We start from the raw sequence: 20654 nt of genomic DNA, 5'->3' as shown, positions 1-20654 counted from the left end.
TACATACAGAGAAAAACCCAGCAATCATATTCAGGGTCACCTGGTCCAGCCCTAACTATATGCTTTAGCAAAAAGCAAAGTTTGAAGACCTGCAGAGCGAGAGCGAAGTGCTCTAATAGGGTGATATGGTACTACAAGGTCATTAAGATAAGATGGGGCCTGATTATTTAAGAGCTTGGGGGAGTTTTTCCTTCCTACTGTTGCCAAACTGCTTGCTCATAGGGGGTCATATGATTGTCGAGTTTTCTCTGTATGTGTTATTTTAGGGTCTACTTTACAATATAAAGCACCTTGAGGCAACTTTTGTTGTGATTAAATAAAATTTAAAAACATTTAAAAGCCTGCATATTCGGGGGACAGTCCCTTGATCTCTTACATTTATACTTTTTATAATTTCTAATTCAGTGCCTACTTTTCCTGTTATTTGGTCTGTGTTCCTGTACCCTTCATACACACTTTTGATCAAAACATCTCTGTCTATCTTTAACAATCAATCCTTCCTTTATGGTGCTACACTTTGATTCTGTCTCCTTTGCTACACTTGTCTTTATCCCTGTATGGCGTGAGTGGTTATATACAGAGTCGTGACGTACAACAAGTTCATCACCTAGTTCTGCTTTTTGTCTATAATTACCAAAATGTGTTAGACGGCAGACAGTGCTACGTTTTGCACTCTACCATAATGCTGCTGCACCTTTTCCTGTAATGCTGTTTTGTGAAAACTATTTGCTCCTGCAGTTACACCGAGGCCTGCTAGCAGTACAGTACCATCTACAGTTCCACAGGCAACCTAGAGATGAAGAACGATATAAGAATGGTAAATAGCCTGTATTTATATAGCGCTTTACTCAGTCACTATGGACCCCAAAGCGCTTTACACTACATCCAGTCATTCACCCATCCACACACACATTCACACACTGGTGACGGCAGCTACGTTGTAGCCACAGCCGCCCTGGGGCGCACTGACAGAGGCTGAAAGAAATAAAGGACAGAAGAGGAAGATATTATTTTCAAAGATAAGACTGCTCAGCAAGTCACACTTTGTGAACATTAAATCTTATTTGTCACATCCTAATAATCTGTTTTTAAATCAGGTATTTCATATACACATGATCTGTTGCTGGATTAAGCTTTTGTGGAGCAAAACTACAAAACTGAAGTATACTTCAGCTGGTTTTGTGCTATTATTTATTTATTTATTTATTTTTTTTGATCATGGTCTTTTTATTGAACAAAGAATTGCTTCCAACAACAATTATGGCAAAATTAACAAACAGTTGTGCCCCCACCCCCCCACCCACCCAGAACAGTGTAACTAAAACCCAGCCAGAGAGGAAAGGAGAGATAAAATAACATAAAATAAAATTACAGATACAAAGTAAATAATAACTTTGTATAAGTTTGCTGACGACACTGCTGTTGTGGGCCTGATCTCCGACAACATCGAGACGGCCTACCTGGAGGAGATTAGGAACCTGGAGACCTGGTGCCAGGAGAATAACCTCCTCCTAAACATCAGCAAGACTAAGGAGCTGATCGTGGACTTCACTACAAAGCAGGCGAGGAATTACAAACCCCTCATCATCAGTGGCACGCCAGTGGAGAGAGTGGACAGTTTCCGATACCTGGGTGTCCACATCACTCAGGACCTGTCATGGTCCTGCCACATCAACACCCTGGTTAAGAAAGCCCGTCAGCGTCTCTTCTTCCTCAGAAGACTTAGAGACTTCCATCTGCCACTGAAGGTGCTCAAGAACTTCTACTCCTGCACCATCGAGAGCGTCCTGACGGCAAACATCTGCACCTGGTTTGGGAACAGCACCAAGCAGGACAGACGAGATCTGCAAAGGGTGGTGCGCTCGGCAGAACGCATCATTCAATCAGAGCTCCCTGACCTGCTGTCCATCTACACCAAGCGGTGCAAGTCCAAAGCTAGGAAGATTATGATGGACCTCTCCCATCCCAACAATGGACTCTTCTCACTGTTGAGGTCTGGGAAGCGCTTCCGCTCCCTTAAGGCCAAAACAGAGAGAATGAGGAGGAGCTTCTTCCCCCAGGCTATTCGGGGCCTGAACCAGGTGTAGGACTGGACTCTCCCAAACACGTCACTATAAGACTGGACTCTCACACACGTCACCACACGCACCACCACACATTTCCTATAATCCTATAATTCCTATAATTTATAATCCTTATCTTTATAATCTCTTCTGCTATTTGCACATTCTTTACTGTAAATTCCTAAGTTAATTTGTAAATTTTTGTAGTAAACTGTAAATTGTAAATATTGTAAAACCTTTCTTCTGTCATTTAATGGTCGGGCATTGTACAGCTACAAGCATTTCACCCCCATGTCATACTGTGTATGGTTGTGTGTGTGTGACAAATAAAATTTGAATTTGAAGAATATCAAAAATCAATTTAAAGAATTCCTTATTACTTTCAGGGGGTGCATACACATTCATCAATGTGACCATTGTTTGATTAATCACACCCTTGACAATGACATATCTACCTTCCTTATCCTTTATTTCTTTGTGAGATTGAAACTTAAGGGAATTAGTTATGAGAATTGCAACCCCTCTTTTCCTAGAGTTTGTATGAGAGCTGTAAAAGGTGTTTTTGAACCCAAATTTCCTCAATTTTTCGTGTTCTATTTTTGATAAATGAGTTTCTTGTAGGAAAGTTATCTGTGTCTTCTCCTTTTTCGGTTTAGTCATAATCTTGGCCCTTTTAACTGGGTTACAGATTCCATTAACATTTAAGGACATACACTTTATTTCTTCATGTGCAGTGAACATTATCCTTTTGTGATCTACCGGCTATCTTTTGAGACCCCCACAGGCACTCCATTGAACCCTTGTTTAAACAAAACATTTTCATCAACAAGTTACAACTTAGTTTAACTATGTACAGATAAGAGGACTTCAATAAAGAGGTACCAGCCTTCCCCACCTGTTGTTCCTCTCTTTGTTTTTGGGGGGTATGTTTCTCATATTGAAAGGGCCCCCCTCCAGTAATGAGATATGACTCACGAAAGATTGTCACACTCATACTAGTCATTATTGTGTACTGTCCATCCCTAGCCAACTTTGTGTTTCCATATAATCCTACCAGACACATCGTGAATCCATCTTGTTGTTATACGTCTCCTTATACGCCTCTCATGCATGGTTATCGTTATGCTGAAATTCTTGAAGTCTCTCTCAAGCTCGCCTGCTAGCCACCCCAGCATACGTGGGCCGGACCGGTTTCCATGTCGCTGCCCCGATTGACAGACGTCCCTCGGCGCTCTCTCTCTCCCGGCTGTTTATCCCTTTTTCCACATTGTATCCTCTCGCTTGCAGGTCGTTAGCAGCCTCCTCCGCGTTGCCATAAGTTTTCACTCCATTTGGCCAGTGGATTCGCATCTTGCTGAGAGGAGTCTGGAAGCGGATGCCTTCTTTCTTTAGTATCTTTTTGATATTCACGTACGCTTTACGTTCTTGCACCATTCTCGCCGAGTAGTCGTGGTCAAAATAAACCCTGCTTCCGTCCAGAGTGACTATTTTCTTTTCCCATGCCTTTTTATGTATCATCTCTTTAGTTGTGAATTGTTGGAAATTGACAACGACTGGCCTTTGGGGGAGACCCGCTGCCGGTTTCGGGGTTAATGCTCGGTGTGCGCGTTGAATCTGGAGGTTGATGTTAATATTAAGCTCCTCTCTGAGCCAGGCTTCCAGAAACTGGGTCAGCGATTCTGCCTTAGATTCGGCTCCCTCTTGTATTCCGTAGATCCGCAGATTGTTACGTCTGGATCAAAGTTCCAAGTCATCCAATTTGGTCATCATCGCTTTTTGTTCTCTCATTAGTTCTGTCAGGGTTTGATTGGCCTCGCGGCTCCACGTCTCTATTTCTTCCGTGCGCATCAGCGCAGCTTCTAATTTCCCTTCTTGTTCTTTAAGTTCTGTAGTCATGCTCTTAAACTTCTGGTCGATGTCTTCTTTGAATTTAGACAGTTCGTGTCTCATTTGGCCAGTAATTTTTTCTTTGAACGTCGTGAAGTCTGATTTCAATTCATTTTGGAGTGATTGAATTTGTTTGCTAATACAATCCAGTCCGTTTTGAAACGCGGCCATATTAGCTTCAGGTGCTAGCTTGTCCTCGTTGTTCGGATGTTTTATGTCTTTACCTTGGGTGTCCGTAGTTTTTTTATTCTTTGCTTTTGTTGTCCCTCCGCTCATCTTCCAAAGTTGTTTTGTCTCACGCTTCAATTCGTGTTTTAGCGGAGTTTATCTACTTGGCTTACGGGAGCTCTGTACTTATGCGACCATACTGCTCTACCGCCACACCGGAAGTCCTCGGCACACAATATATTTAACCTCCTAGGACCTGCCGTCCAAATATGTGGACATCACATTTTGGGTTATTTAGACCAAAATACTTTTTGTAATTTTGCTCTACAAGGGCCTGATATCCACTTACAAGGACATTTTACTGCTACTGTTCTATCAAAATTGTAAATGAATATCCTGATATGTGGCTGTTATTTTTCATAAAAAACAAAAATAAGGTAAAAAGAAAATCTGGTAATTCTTTGTTTTTACATTCATCGGGCCCCAATATGCCAAAATATCAAAGAGAAATTAAAAATGCATGCCGTGGAAGAGTTTGGGTCTTAGGAGGTTAATGATCTTTTAGAGTGCAGCTCTCTGTGTTTTGACCAGGCCACATGTCTCCTTCTGTCACCTAAAAGCACAGAAATTTTAAAACCTTCTAGTAAACAGGGTCCCAGCGTCTCCTGGGAAAAGTCACCACTGCCATAATCCTCGCAGCCCAGACCCTCCACACATCACACATCAGACTGCGGACACAGAGCATGAAGGTGGTAAGGAGGAACTAAAGGGGGCGGGGCTGTGTAATGTAACTTCGATGGTAGGGAATTCCAAAGTCAAGGAGCAAAGCAACTGAAAGCCCTGCCCCCCATAGTAGCAATATTTACCTTATTTAACTGAGCTGTATAAAGATGAAAAAATATCTGTTTATTTGATTTAAACTTTAATCCAGATCAGATTTATATTAGTAAACAAATAAATAAATGTCTCACTTCCTGTTCTGCTCTATCAGTTCATCAGTTTCTGACAATCATCAGCTGTCACCAGAGGAATGTTCAGTTTAACTGACACTTCCTCATGTTTGTCACGCTATGTGTGTGTCTATGTTTGAACACCAGCCAAGTTGTTAAAACCTTATTCTACTCTATTCCTTCTATTTTAAACCCATTCTTCTGTGTTTCATGACTAAATCCGAGTCCTTCTTTTTCTAGTTAAAGTTGTTCAGAGCTTCAGCTCCACCCTTGAGACCGCAGCTGGTGCCGAAGGAGCAGGGCCAAGCCAGCTCCGATCAGCAAGAACCCTGTTATCATGGTTCCAAATAGGTAGATATCTTCAGCACTCAGGCTCACTCAAGCTCAGACTTCTCGTTGAGAAAGGGGTGTCAATTGCATTCAGAGACCAGTTGATCAAATCCATAATTCTCTTTTAGGTTTTAGAGAACAGACTGTGAGAGAGTGTTCCAGGAAAAAGTAATACAAAAAACACAAGACTAGACAAGGACACAAGAGGCTCTGCAGGGAAGCTAAGGAAGGGGAGGAGAGGAGAAAAGTGCGACTGCCTTCGTCAAGAGCAAGAGCAGAAAGTCATGGTCAAGATCAATGGTCATGAGAATTTGCATAATTAAGATTAAGGAACTGACCTCCCAGCCCATTGTTCCTTTGGTGGGCTGGTTTCAGTCATTATGCAAGTATAAGATTGGGGAAACCTGCAGTCAGCTGAGACTGAAGAAGTCACTTGGACGAGTGACGAAATGTTTCTCCCACAAAACGCTACGTCCAGATGAACAGAACCAACTTTTGGAGATTTACTTACCTAGATGATTGCGCATGCATCAAGACATTCCCCTACCTGCAGAGTCAACTCCTGGAGAGGAGAGGCCCCATGCAAAGGATTCTGTTCTGCTCTATCAGTTCATCAGTTTCTGCAACGCCTCAATCATCAGCTGTCAGCAGAGGATTTTTCAGTTTAACTGACACTTCCTCATGTTTGAGTGTGTCATGCTATGTGTGTGTTTATGTGAGAACAGTAACCAGGTTATCAAAACTCTATTCTACTCTTTTCCTTCTATTTTTAACACATTCTTCTGTGTTTCATGACTAAATCCGAGTCCTTCTTTTTCTAGTTAAAGTTGTTCAGAGCTTCAGGCCTGAACATCCCCAACAGATTGAAAACAGACCGACTTCACTGATATATTTTATTTTATGTTCTGCTCAGTACTGTAGCAATCAGAATTATTGTTTGAATGAAAAACAGAGTGGAAGAGGGACAGTGAGAAAAGACACTAAAAATCTGCTAAATCACCCACTTAGAAAAAAAGAAGGAAACAAGCAGAAAGAGAAGAACACAGTAGAAAAGTTACTGAGCAGCACAAAATATTGACAACACACGATATGCCTAGAGGCGCCAGCCAAGGAAGAAACCCGTGTGAACACCTGTGTGTGTGAGCATGGTTGTGTTCAAAAGGTTTCTCCATATAAGTATGTAATAGTAGGTGTGGGGACCCATAGAGTGTATATCTGCGTGTGTGTGTGTGTATATATATATATATATATATATATCTGTGTGCGTGTGTGTGTCCAGAGTTCAGCTGATAGAGTGTCCTTCGCCTTGCCAGGCTAAGTAAACAGTCTCCCAGCCAACCCAGGTGGCCTTGCATAGAATGGGAGGAACAGTCTAAACACAGTTGTTATCAGGGTGTTGTTGTTCAGCTCCACCCTTGAGACCGCAGCTGGTGCCGAAGGAGCAGGGCCAAGCCAGCTCCGATCAGCAAGAACCCTGTTATCATGGTTCCAAATAGGTAGATATCTTCAGCACTCAGGCTCACTCAAGCTCAGACTTCTTGTTGAGAAAGTGGTGTCAATTGCATTCAGAGACCAGTTGATCAAATCCATAATTCTCTTTTAGGTTTTAGAGAACAGACTGTGAGAGAGTGTTCCAGGAAAAAGTAATACAAAAAACACAAGACTAGACAAGGACACAAGAGGCTCTGCAGGGAAGCTAAGGAAGGGGAGGAGAGGAGAAAAGTGCGACTGCCTTCGTCAAGAGCAAGAGCAGAAAGTCATGGTCAAGATCAATGGTCATGAGAATTTGCATAATTAAGATTAAGGAACTGACCTCCCAGCCCATTGTTCCTTTGGTGGGCTGGTTTCAGTCATTATGCAAGTATAAGATTGGGGAAACCTGCAGTCAGCTGAGACTGAAGAAGTCACTTGGACGAGTGACGAAATGTTTCTCCCACAAAACGCTACGTCCAGATGAACAGAACCAACTTTTGGAGATTTACTTACCTAGATGATTGCGCATGCATCAAGACATTCCCCTACCTGCAGAGTCAACTCCTGGAGAGGAGAGGCCCCATGCAAAGGATTCTGTTCTGCTCTATCAGTTCATCAGTTTCTGCAACGCCTCAATCATCAGCTGTCAGCAGAGGATTTTTCAGTTTAACTGACACTTCCTCATGTTTGAGTGTGTCATGCTATGTGTGTGTTTATGTGAGAACAGTAACCAGGTTATCAAAACTCTATTCTACTCTTTTCCTTCTATTTTTAACACATTCTTCTGTGTTTAATGAATAAATCTGAGTCCTTGTTGTTCTTCTTGTTCAGAACTTCACACCTGAACATCTCTTACAGACTGAAAACAGACCAACTTCAAAGAGTGGATGATATATTTTATGTTTACTGGATAAATTTACTAAGGTTTGTATTAATACGCTGCAGAGACCAGAGAGTAAAGACAAGCTGAGAAGAGAGCTGAGAGTGTTGGTCAGCACTACTTCGCTCCGAACTACCAAAAGGTTTATTCTTTTCAGGAGAAATCTTTCATCACTCTTCCAAGTTACTTCTTCAGTCTCCGTTGACTGCAGGTTTCCCCAACTTTATGAACAGTACCTTTGCAAATGACTGAAACTAGCCCACTGAATGAACAGTGGGTTGTGAGTTCAGTTCCTTTATCATTAATATGCAAATTGTCCTGACAATTGATCAACAACCACTGATCAAAACCCATTGATCAAAGTTCTTCACCTTTTGGGATATACTTATTATTGAGCATGGATCAAGACACTTCAATCCTAACTCATCACTCATCATCCTTCTCTCCACAGAGATGGAGGCTTGGCATGGTCTCTATAAAGCACTGATTGGATGTTTTAACACCAGAGCACTACGACCTTCCTACACTTATTTAAACATTGTTGGTATGGTGATAGCTGACATCCTTAAGTTCACCATAACAGACCAATCAGAGGTCTCCAGCATCACCTCCACCAGTCTGAATAGCCAATTACAAACTGGAGAACCAATGATTCCCTGTGTGACTCAAAGGCTCAGTGGATCCTAACTGAAGCTTACAAATATGAAGGAACCAGATATGAAATTAAAATATTTTATTCTCTCACTTCAGAAAGCTGCAGAGCGTCATGCCAGTGCACTTCAGTAATTCTGTACATGGACAGCAACCTTGTGCTTTCACAGTCAAACTGGCATGTGTTTGTAGAAACACTGAAATGCTGGAAGGATCCACAGCATCAGGATGTTTGTGTCCAGCTTCATTGTGTTCATGTTTATGTGAGTGTCACTGTGAAGCAGTTTAATGAACAAACACTTCATTTTCTTTCTCACAATGCCTGACTCAAAACTGAACAATTAGGCTTTGCAGTTTGTCCTGAAATAAGAGCTCAACATCTGGTCCAAACATCCCAGTACAAAGCAGAAACTGTTTCTTCAAACAGAGCACATGAAGAAGAATCTCCGCTCCACATCTGAACACTAAACACAGGAACACAGGTGAGCTGCTTCCTGGAAAGAGGCGGGGCTTTAGCTGAAGAGTGTGAAAGGGCCACACCTTCACGTGTTCACTCCAGAAATATGTTGTCTGACTGCTCAGACTGAGTCAGAGTAAAGTTTACATGCTGATGTGTAAAGATATGAAACCTTATTGTAGCTGCTAGTGGAAATACACTGATCACAGCTCAGCTATGACAAACTGTTTGCTTTATTTAGAATATGGATATTTCTACTGCAAAGCTTAAAATGTTCAACAATCTGTTTTTCTACCAGATCCAGTCACACTTTTTACCTTCCTTATACAGTAAACATTAAGAGTTGAGCTGAAAACAACCATCCAATCAATGAGCAGCATCAACACAATTCAGGCCAAAGAGGAGGAGTGGAGCATCTTTTCACTCCGGTTTATTATTCAACCATAGACTCAAAGAGAGTTTTAACTCATTTGAAAGAGTGATGCTTTGCCTTTTCCACCCTTGAAAACCCAAAAATATACTTGTTGTTGTCTATCATACACCAGGGACTTATTCTGAGCTTCTATCTCCTTTTGCAGGCTGTTGATCTGATTAAATCCACAGCTCAAATGAAAAAATTATTGTGGGGGATTTTAACATCCAGTTTATAAGAAAAATGACAGCCTCAACACAGCATTTAATCTATTATTAGATTCAATTGGCTTTATTCAAAATGTAATGGAAGCCACAATCCAGTTTGTTCATGTAAATAGAGAGCCCTCTTCACACACTAAGGTTAATTATGGAGTTCAACAGGGTTCAGTGCTAGGACCAATTCTGTTTACATTATACATGCTTCCCTTAGGCAGCATCATTAGAAGACATAGCATACATTTACACTGCTATGTACATAACGCACAACTATCCAGATAAGCCAGATAACACAACATAATTAGTTAAACTTCAGGAATGTCTTAAAGACATAAAGACCTGGATGGCCGCTAACTTTCTGCTTCTTAATTCAGATCAAACTGAGGTTATTGTACTCGGCCCTGAAAAGCTTATAAATATGGTATCTAACCAGATTCTTACTCTGGATGGCATTACCTCGGCCTCCAGTAACGCTGTGAGGAACCTTGGAGTCATTTTTGACCAAGACATGTCCTTCAACGCACATATTAAACAAATATGTAGGACTGCTTTCTTCCATTTGAGCAATATCTCTCAAATTAGCAATATTCTGTCTCAGAGTGAATCTGAAAAAACAATTCATTGTTATTATTATCAGGATGTCTTAAAAGCTCCCATTCAAAATTCTGCAGCAAGAGTACTGACTCTTGCTACCTGTCAAATCTAGAATTGAATTGAACATCCTGGTTTTGCTTTTTTTTTTTTTGTTTCTTACTGGTAAAAGGCAGTTTTTTTCTCCAATTGTTGCCAAAATGCTTCCTCATATGGAGTCATATAATTGTTGGGTCTTTGCCTTTGATCTAATTTTACATAATGAAATATGAGCGCACATCTCACACTGACAGCATGTATTTAAATGTGGCTGCAAGTAAAGGTTTTTGTGCCTGGAGTTCAAATTGTGTAGGTTTCGGATTATAACCTAGCAAATAAAATAAATAACTGTGTGTATGATGTAAAAAAATGATCTGAGGATCTGAATCATGTAGGTGTGGTTACAGAAAAAGGATGAAAGAGGAGAAAATGTTTGCTGCCTGTTGAACAGAAACACTTTTTAAGACAAATGAAAGCTGAATGGTAACAGAGACTTACAGCAGTGATGCTGAGTCCTGGTTCTCCCCACAGATCCAAGAACTCACAGATTGGAGCTGAAGACTTCACCTGAGCTGGATCACCTCACCTGCAAATACTGACAGACTGAGTGCCAGGACTTCCTGTCGAGCACAGCAGGGTCCACCTCAGCTTCTAAAACTTGAATGTTGACTTCTTGGAACAAACTGGTTTGATCTGTTTTCCTGCAGTGTGAAACTCACTCAGTTAACTGGTTTAAAAACACTGACAGACAAACAAAAGCCTGGAGAGTTGCGTTGGAATGAGAGCTGTGCCATGGGGCTTTCCAAGAGGAGATTGTGGACAACAGACGGGCATCTGAAGCATGTTGAGGGTTGATAGAGGCCATAAAAAGCAAGGGCTGACAAGGCCTGCAGCTTTGCAGATAGCTGAAAGCCACATTGACAAACAACAAAACCAACTGGTATGTTTGTATACCCATGTCTGCATTCATTTGTACTCTGGTCATATGGACAGTGATAGAAACAACTAGAAGAGACATTTATGATGCTCTGCAGAACACAAACCACTCTGCAGAGAAGATGTGTGATTTACACACCTGGAGGAGATGCACCGCAAAGCTAGACTGCTTTTGAAAATGTTATTTCCTGTGTTTGACTATTTTTTTATTATTGTCATTTGTATTTAGAAACAGAAGCGAGGCTGCCATATCACGCCATCGGGCCCCTCTGGCCATCACCAGTAGGTGGTAGGTGAAATGTCTTGCCCAAGGACACAACGACAGAGACTGTCTGAGCCGGGGCTTAAACCAGCAACCTTCTGGTTACAAGACGAACTGTCAACTCTTTGAGCCACAAAGGCACTGAACGGCAATATTTATGCCCGTGTTACGGCAAAATGACCGTGTAACGAAATCCGCTGGCTCTGATTGGCTGAGCCTACAATGCCCACAATCATGTGACAACCCCTTGGCTTTCATAATTGCGCTTCGCTGTTCCACTTGAATGACGTATTGTTGTTCTAGTTAGCCTATAGCCTTCAGAATCGCCTCACTCAAAAGGTGCAATGGGTGCTTCAACTTACGAAGATTTTCGACTTATGAAAGACCCTCGGGAATGAATTAATTTCGTAAGTTGAGGTTCCACTGTATATCTGTTTAAGTGCCTTGCTGGACTCCCTGGCGCCAGCAGGTCTGGGGATTCTTCACAGGGTCACACTTTGAAGAAATGGAGAGTGTCCATTTTTCCCTTGATGGATGCTGATTGACGGGATCCGAGACTGATACTGCACGCAAAAACAACACCAAGTGCAACACGTTCTCACTCCCAACTCGTCAAATGTGTGACGCATGGTCAGGCTCCCTCTGCTTCACTTATCGACACGCAGGGTACCCCCCTCGCGTCGAGAATTGACGTGCAGGGTCCTCTCATTGAATACTATAGAGCTCCCTAAACGTTGTTTATTGACCACAAGAGATTGCCGCGGAAGAGCCTGTTGTCCGTATATTTATACATTTTCGAAATCACACTGTAGTGATGTGTAGTGAACATAATATATTATATAATGTAAACAACTATCTGAGAAACAGCAGATACAGCAGATACATTAATTATAGGCTATTACCTTTGTATCATTTATTGCATTTAAATGAGTTAAAGAACTTCACTTCTTTTCTTTAACAAAATCCTCATTCTCTTTAAGCACATTGACTCCTTCTGTGAGCGAGCCGACTGCTTCAGCATCCAATGACAACAACACCTTTGCTATTTGAGAGGCCATTGCACCTAAATGTTAAAAATCAAAAAGAAGAGTTTTAACTCACAGTATTTGATGCAAGCACAAAGGATCTTACAATAGCTTTGATTCAAATGACAGACTTCAGACACTGAAAAGGACGTTGCATTAATCCTTACATGCTGTTGGGGTCAAACTTGATAATTAAGTACAAGTAAAAAAGCCCAAATGTCATTATTCAGCCCAGATTTGATTACTTTTCCTAAAGTGACTCAAAAGCTGTACTCATGTGTAGCAGTAGTGTGGAGTAGTCTGCAAGTTTTGTACAGTGAGGCTGTTGGAGGACCAAGTTAACCTACATTTCTATTGAGATGGATTTTTAATCCACCCGTGAGGGTCAAATCAATGAAAATGGGTTGCTAGTATTACTCTGGTTGCTCGTATTACTCTGGTTGCTCGTATTAACTGACTAGTTATTTGTTTGTGAGTTTTCACAGTTTCAAAGGTGTCGTCCAAACTGACCTGGTTTCTGGTAATGTTAACCTTTACCTGACCTTCAGCTGCTTCTTTATGGCAACTACATCTTTATGACACACTCCCATAAACTATATGAGATAGCTAATGGCACTGGCATAACTTCAGGAGGTAAAGAACAATGTACACATGGAGGACAAAAGTCTGGTTTACAATATGAGCTCAGGTCGAAATTCTTCAAATGAATGTAAACATTTATAAATCCCTTTATGCACATTGCTCAACAAATACATCTCATACTCTACTTCAGTTCAGTTATCTGCATTGAGAATTTTCTCTATCACCAACATTAGTCCCTTTCTTTTTCTACGGACACTCAAATTTCTCCTTATCAATAGGAATAAAACTTTAACACAGTTAAAAAGAAAGAAAGAATGAACCCATATTTCAACCAATTTGGGAGCGAAGCTGAAAAACACTTTAATATATGATTCATTTGGTTTTGTATACAGTATGATTGTTCAAGGAATGTCAACAGAAATAATTCAGTTCAATTTATTTATACAGCAAATCACAACAACAGTCAGTTCAGGGCGCTTTATATTGTAAGGCAGACCCTACAATAATACATACAGAGAAAAACCCAGCAATCATATTCAGGGTCACCTGGTCCAGCCCTAACTATATGCTTTAGCAAAAAGCAAAGTTTGAAGACCTGCAGAGCGAGAGCGAAGTGCTCTAATAGGGTGATATGGTACTACAAGGTCATTAAGATAAGATGGGGCCTGATTATTTAAGAGCTTGGGGGAGTTTTTCCTTCCTACTGTTGCCAAACTGCTTGCTCATAGGGGGTCATATGATTGTCGAGTTTTCTCTGTATGTGTTATTTTAGGGTCTACTTTACAATATAAAGCACCTTGAGGCAACTTTTGTTGTGATTAAATAAAATTTAAAAACATTTAAAAGCCTGCATATTCGGGGGACAGTCCCTTGATCTCTTACATTTATACTTTTTATAATTTCTAATTCAGTGCCTACTTTTCCTGTTATTTGGTCTGTGTTCCTGTACCCTTCATACACACTTTTGATCAAAACATCTCTGTCTATCTTTAACAATCAATCCTTCCTTTATGGTGCTACACTTTGATTCTGTCTCCTTTGCTACACTTGTCTTTATCCCTGTATGGCGTGAGTGGTTATATACAGAGTCGTGACGTACAACAAGTTCATCACCTAGTTCTGCTTTTTGTCTATAATTACCAAAATGTGTTAGACGGCAGACAGTGCTACGTTTTGCACTCTACCATAATGCTGCTGCACCTTTTCCTGTAATGCTGTTTTGTGAAAACTATTTGCTCCTGCAGTTACACCGAGGCCTGCTAGCAGTACAGTACCATCTACAGTTCCACAGGCAACCTAGAGACGAAGAACGATATAAGAATGGTAAATAGCCTGTATTTATATAGCGCTTTACTCAGTCACTATGGACCCCAAAGCGCTTTACACTACATCCAGTCATCCACCCATCCACACACACATTCACACACTGGTGACGGCAGCTACGTTGTAGCCACAGCCGCCCTGGGGCGCACTGACAGAGGCTGAAAGAAATAAAGGACAGAAGAGGAAGATATTATTTTCAAAGATAAGACTGCTCAGCAAGTCACACTTTGTGAACATTAAATCTTATTTGTCACATCCTAATAATCTGTTTTTAAATCAGGTATTTCATATACACATGATCTGTTGCTGGATTAAGCTTTTGTGGAGCAAAACTACAAAACTGAAGTATACTTCAGCTGGTTTTGTGCTATTATTTATTTATTTTTAATTGACATTAGGAATCACTGTACAATACCACCAACTTCAACAATTTGTCACTACATGTATTTTTCTTTTTTCTGTATTTAACCAACTAAAATATCCATACAAAAGGATGAAAGAATAAAAAAAAGGAAAGAAAATAGAAATAAGCAAAGCAGAAAAATAAAAAAAATACAAAGGAAAAAAAGGCGTGTAGGGAGTGTGTTTTTGTTTCCATTAATATAACTAATATTTCCTCTAGTCTTCTCGTAGTTAACACCGTCAAAATCATGCTATTAAAAGGTTGCATGAAAATGTGTGCTAAGCAGTTTAGTGCTAAACCAGCTAGTTTGCAGTATTGCTGTTTAGTTTACAGTGATGCACAGTGTTGGACTGTTGCAGGGCAGGCTGAAAGTGACGATGCTGATTCACTCATCTTTATCAGTTTTTAGTTCAGTTTAGAGCTGGGCGATAGAACGATAACAATATGTATCGCGATATAACTTTTACTCGATAGAGAAATTAAGCTATCGCGATAGACCTCGCCGCTCTTGTCCTCAAAAAAAAAAAAAAAAAAAAAAAAGGTCAGCCAATCCAAATTAAGTAGCGCAGAGCCGAACCAATCACAGCCGCAGCGTCACGTCGCGTGACTTGTTACGTACAGCACAAGTGCCAAGCCGCACGTGTGTTTGTTTGGGAAGCAGCCAGCGGGTAATGGAGGAAATGAGTGTGCCGACTAGAAAAATCAACCGAGCGTGACCGAAGAGAAAACAGATGATGGTTCCAACGCCGGAGAGATTGTCGAACGGAAGAGCCATAGAAGTTCCGTAGGGTGAAGGTATTTCGGCTATTTCAAGTCTGACAAAAAACAGAGTAGCGTGCACTGTAAATTGTGCCGAAAGCAAGTCTGGAAATACAATAAACTGGTGCATGCGTCACACTGTGCGCCACGTTATTGTTTCGGTGAAATGAATTTCTACAATACTGTTAATTCTACTCTCTGCAGTGTTTAAATGCTTACATATACACACAGTTACTGTCCCTCCACACATACGACTCGGTTCTGCTTCTATGCCCCAGCTTTGTTTACTTTTTCCCACCGAGGCTTCTAGACTTCTGATTGGCCAACATTTCTGCACGGTTAGGAATCTAGCGCCACCTGCTGCTTTGGCATGTTCATAGCAGCGTTTTCCTTCATTTCTGCCTTTATGTGTGGACGGGATTATTTTTTAAAACGAAAACGGAAAATCTCCGTTTTCAAAAATACCCATGTACGTGTGGACGTAGCCTCAGTCTCTGACTGGAAGCGCTAATTCGTCATTCGGCTTTTGTCAGACTAAAGTAACTGTTAAAACTGTTTGAAAAGCTCAGCTATACAACAAGGAGAGATTGAGAATTTCCTTTTAGTTCTCAGTTTATTTGATATTGACAAAAGTTAGTCAGTTTTGTCTGTTCTTCTGTAAAACAAACTAAGATTTATTTTTAGAATTAATATTTTGTTTCTAAGTGGAATTGACAGTTTAGTCTGTTTCGTTTGTTCTATTTTGAAACTTAAACGCTTTAGCGGCTGCCTTTTGTGTAGTTTGCAATATTTGCCTTTATTTATCTGAAAAAGTCTCATGTTCCTTAAGTACATCTACCCTGTTGAACTTATTATGGGAAATAAATATTTGAATAAAAACAAGCTGCTGATTATTTCACATTTTACTTGTGAGCAACGGCACATTTAAATCTTACAAATATAGTTATTTGGCTTATATCGTGATAGATATCATTATCGCCTGAAATGAAAAAAACATATCGTGATATGAAAAAATCTCATATCGCCCAGCTCTAGTTCAGTTTCATTTATGTACCACCAAGTCACAGAAACAGAGGCCTCGAGGAACTTTATATTGCAAGGTTAGACCCCAGCTTTGTTTTACTAGCTTTATATTCTGTAGTAGATCTAAATCTGTTATACAGCTCTGAATTCATTTTGGCTAGATCCACAAATAACAGTGAATATTGAAAAAGCAGCGTGCATCAGCTGATCGTTGGCTTAACAAACAAACGATTATGTTCCTTAACTCTAAGCCCTGCTTTTCCCCACACTGCACAACGACATCCATAAGGTTACCTCACCTGAACTCTGGTATAGTTTTAATCCTGAACTGCACCGTGTGATGGAAAGTTTCAGGATTCTGACCTTCTCTGTTGAGTTGATATGACTGAACATAAGGATCGTGTTTTGTCAGTTATACTGATGTGCTTCAGCTGCACAGTGTACTAAGGCAAAGCTACACAGAAACCCTGCGTGAAGATGACGCTGAGTGCATGCTGACCACAGCACCGGCAGTCAGAACAGTCAGAAGAAAATTCAGAGATGAGTCAGACTCTAATTCTTCACGTTTCCGCCTGGAACCACTGTGGTGATAACGTTGAAATGTCTTTGTGCTGCTTGTTATCTTTGCGACATGTTGTCAGCTTTATGTTCATACATAAAAACTAGCAAAAAGACTGTTTGTGTTTCTTTATTAGGATAGAGATTTGTGTTGGAACTACATCTGTGTTATTTCAGATATCCATAACATTCTTCCCCCAAATTACTGGATATTAATAAATTATGCTTAAGGTATTAAAATGTGGTATCAACGGTTCCTGAACAAGTGTCAATATGGAGCGGATGTCAAAGGTCACTTGTGGTAAACAGTTTATTGATACAGTGTGAGCTCTGTCTCTCATACATGTGTGGATGACTGCATTAATGTGCAGACAAACACTGGGTCTTATTACACCGTTATCTTTATGACACACTCCCATAAAATATATGACAATCTCATGTTTGTAAAAGCTAAAGAAATATGTACCCATAGACAGAGTGATTAACATGAACGTCGAGACCAAAAGGAATCCGTGCAAAACACAAGCTAACCAAAACTTATGAATGCAACTGAAAAGAGGCTCTAAAATTATTAAACAAAAAAATGACCAAAACTCAAATAAATTTCAAAACCCAACGGCACAATCAACAAATAACTCAAATAGCACACTGTTACTAAATGAAGACCAATGATACCATCCATCCATCCATCCGCTTCTCCTTTTCAGGGTCGCGGGGGGCGCTGGAGCCTATCCCAGCTGTCATAGGAGGGGGGGGGGTACACCCTGGACAGGTCGCCAGTCTGTCGCAGGGCCAACACACAGGGACAGACAACCATTCGCACTCACATTCAATCGCACATTTACACCTAGTGGCAATTTGGATTATCCGATTAACCTATCCCCACCAATGATGCCAAGCACATAAGAACATCTACATAACATGGCTGCAGAGAAGAGAAGTGTTGCAGAGGGCCGATCGAAGTTCTGCACTATAAACTATCCGTGTTCACCACAGTCAGGAGAGCCAGAGCCACAAATTCAAGCCGCCAATCAAGCTAAAGCTAAATTATAATTAACAGCAGAATATTCTCGGCTCTTAATGAATCACTTTTTTTGATGAATCTGTTTATTCACACCTTAAGGATGTTTCAAAACATTTGTAAAACTGCACAAATAACACTTTGTGGAGTGTAGATGTTAACACTAGCAGCAGACTGAATACCTGAGTTTTTTTCTGCTACTTAATTTTAGAGTAAGTGGTAGGCTAGAAATGAATGCTGTACATACATCCCCCTGCATGACGGCACATGAACACATCAGCTCCATGAGGTGCTGCAGCTTGCTAAAGTCCCTCTCAGAGCATTTTAACATCAGTCAGACTTTTATTCAACTCACCGTCAAAGACGCCGTTTTCAAAGAGATGCTTCTCACGAACCTTAGAACGAAGTTGCTTCGGTCAAACTCCACCACACACGGTGGTGAGGAAATGAGGAAACTGTTTTCAGTTTCCTCATTTGTTCTAATAACACACACACACACACACACTGCTTATGCTGTGATTGGCTGTCCTGTCTGAATGGAGGATCATCAGAAACTTTATTGTCATTGTCATGAGAACAACGAAATTAAGAATGGTCCCCGATCATTGCATCATCCCTAGCAATATCAAAATATAAATAAAACAATAAAATTCAATAAATAAAATAGATAGAATACTTAAAATACTAATAAGATGTAACAGTAAAACATTCACATACATTCCCACACACATGCTTCAGACCGTGCATAGATTAACACAAGAGTGGCGTGATGGACATTTTTTTGTAGTATTCAGATGTGTTATTGCAGTTGGATAACAGCTGTGTTTGAGTCTATTAGTCCTTGCTCTGATTGCCCTGTACCGTCTGCCTGAGGGCAACAGTTCGAACAGGGAGTGGCCAGGATGTGAGGTGTCTTTTATGATGTTTTGGGCCTTTTTAAAACAGTGGGCGTTGTGTAGAACTTCCAGTGTGGGGAGAGGGCAGCCAGTGATCTTTTGGGCGGTGTTAATGATCCCTTGGAGTGCTTTCCTCTGAGCCCTGTGCAGCTAGTGTACCAGATGCATATGCAGTAAGTTAGAACACTCTCAATGGTGGCTCTGTAGAAGGACACCAGCAGTCTCTGTGTGATGTTATTCCTCCTGAGAAGGAAGTACAGTCTCTGTTGGGCCTTTTTCAGCAGCTCGGAGGTGTTCACACTCCAGGAAAGGTTCTCCTCTATATTGACTCCCAGGAAGCGGAAGCTTGCCACCCTTTCTACACAGTCCCCATTTATGAATAGTGGTTGGATCTCTGCCTTTTTCCTTCTGAAGTCTATTATGAGTTCTTTGGTTTTTGAAGTGTTGAGGAGGAGGTTATTGGCCTTACACCATGACGTCAGCTGCTCCACCTCGTCTCTGTACGTAGACTCGTCTCCCTTGGAAATGAGCCCCACCACTGTGGTGTCATCTGCAAATTTCACAAAGATGTTGCTGTGGTGGCGAGGAGTGCAGTCGTGTGTGTAGAGAGAGTAGAGCAGTGGACTGAGCACACAGCCCTGGGGTGAGCCAGTGCTGAGACTCAGGGCTGAGGATGTGTGATGGCCAACTCTGACTCTCTGTCTACGGCCCGAGAGGAAGCTATTGATCCACATGCAGGTGCTGTATGGAAGCCCCAGGTCTTGTAGCTTGGCCACCAGTTTGTGTGGAAGGATGGTGTTAAAAGCTGAGCAGTAATCCACGAAGAGCATCCGCACATAGCTACCATGCTCTTCCAGGTGAGTTAATGCAGCATGGAGTGCTGTGGCTACAGCGTCTTCCGTGGATCGGTTTGCTCTGTAGGCAAACTGGTGTGGATCCAGGCTGCGGGGCAGGGCTGCTGTGATGTGTCTGCGGACCAGCTTCTCAAAGCATTTCATTACCACTGGGGTGAGTGCCACCGGTCTGTAGTCATTCAGGCCGGTGATGTGGGGCTTCTTAGGCAAGGGGACTATGGTGGAGGACTTCAGGCAGAGTGGGACAGTCGCCTGTGCGAGGGATTTGTTGAAGATCCTGGTGAAGATCCCAGCCAGCTGTCCTGCACAATCCCTCAATATTCGACCTGGCACACCATCAGGACCCGCCGCCTTCCTCGGGTTAACAGCCTGCAGCATGCGCCTCACCTCGTGCTCTTCCAGGGTGAGGGTGGTGCTGCTATGGGTGGCGTGTTGCTGCTGTGGCTCCAATACCTCCGGTACCCTGGTCTCAAAGCGGGCAAAGAAGATATTCAGCTCCTCTGCCAGCTCCAGGTCACTGTCCGCAGCTCCGAGATTGATCTTATAGTTGGTTAGGTGCTGGATGCCTTGCCACACCTGCCGGCTGGTATTACTCTTCAGATGGTCCTCGATCCTCCTCCTATAGTCCCCCTTTGCCTCTCTGATGCCTCTCTTCAGGTTGGATCGGGCTGTGGTGTAGTAATCCCTGTTGCCAGACCTGAACGCAATGTTCCTCTCCTTCAGCAGCTGCCTGACCTCCCGGGTCATCCAGGGCTTTTGGTTGGGATAAGCCCGGATCCGTTTGACTGCTGTAACAGTGTCTATGCAGTGTTTTATATAGCAGAGGACACCGTCTGTGAACATTTCCAAGTCCTGATGTTCAAAGATATCCCAGTTAGTCCTGTCAAAACAGT

General features: G+C 41.6%; 1 protein-coding gene across 1 annotated transcript in view; it reads right to left on the bottom strand.

The window, feature by feature from the left end:
* LOC146649034 (cytidine monophosphate-N-acetylneuraminic acid hydroxylase-like) overlaps positions 1-10741 on the bottom strand; it is a 35424-nt gene extending 24683 nt beyond the window's left edge. The window contains exon 1 of the mRNA XM_085386707.1: positions 10618-10741. The gene's annotated coding sequence lies outside the window, so the exon portion shown is untranslated. The remainder of the gene's footprint in view (positions 1-10617) is intronic.
* Positions 10742-20654: the final 9913 nt, after the last annotated feature.

This window comes from Rhamphochromis longiceps, linkage group LG17, assembly GCF_057381845.1.
Source record: "Rhamphochromis longiceps isolate RC_006_pf linkage group LG17, R_longiceps_female_GT1.1, whole genome shotgun sequence".
NCBI lineage: Eukaryota > Metazoa > Chordata > Actinopteri > Cichliformes > Cichlidae > Rhamphochromis > Rhamphochromis longiceps.
This window is presented reverse-complemented; position numbering and strand designations above follow the sequence as displayed.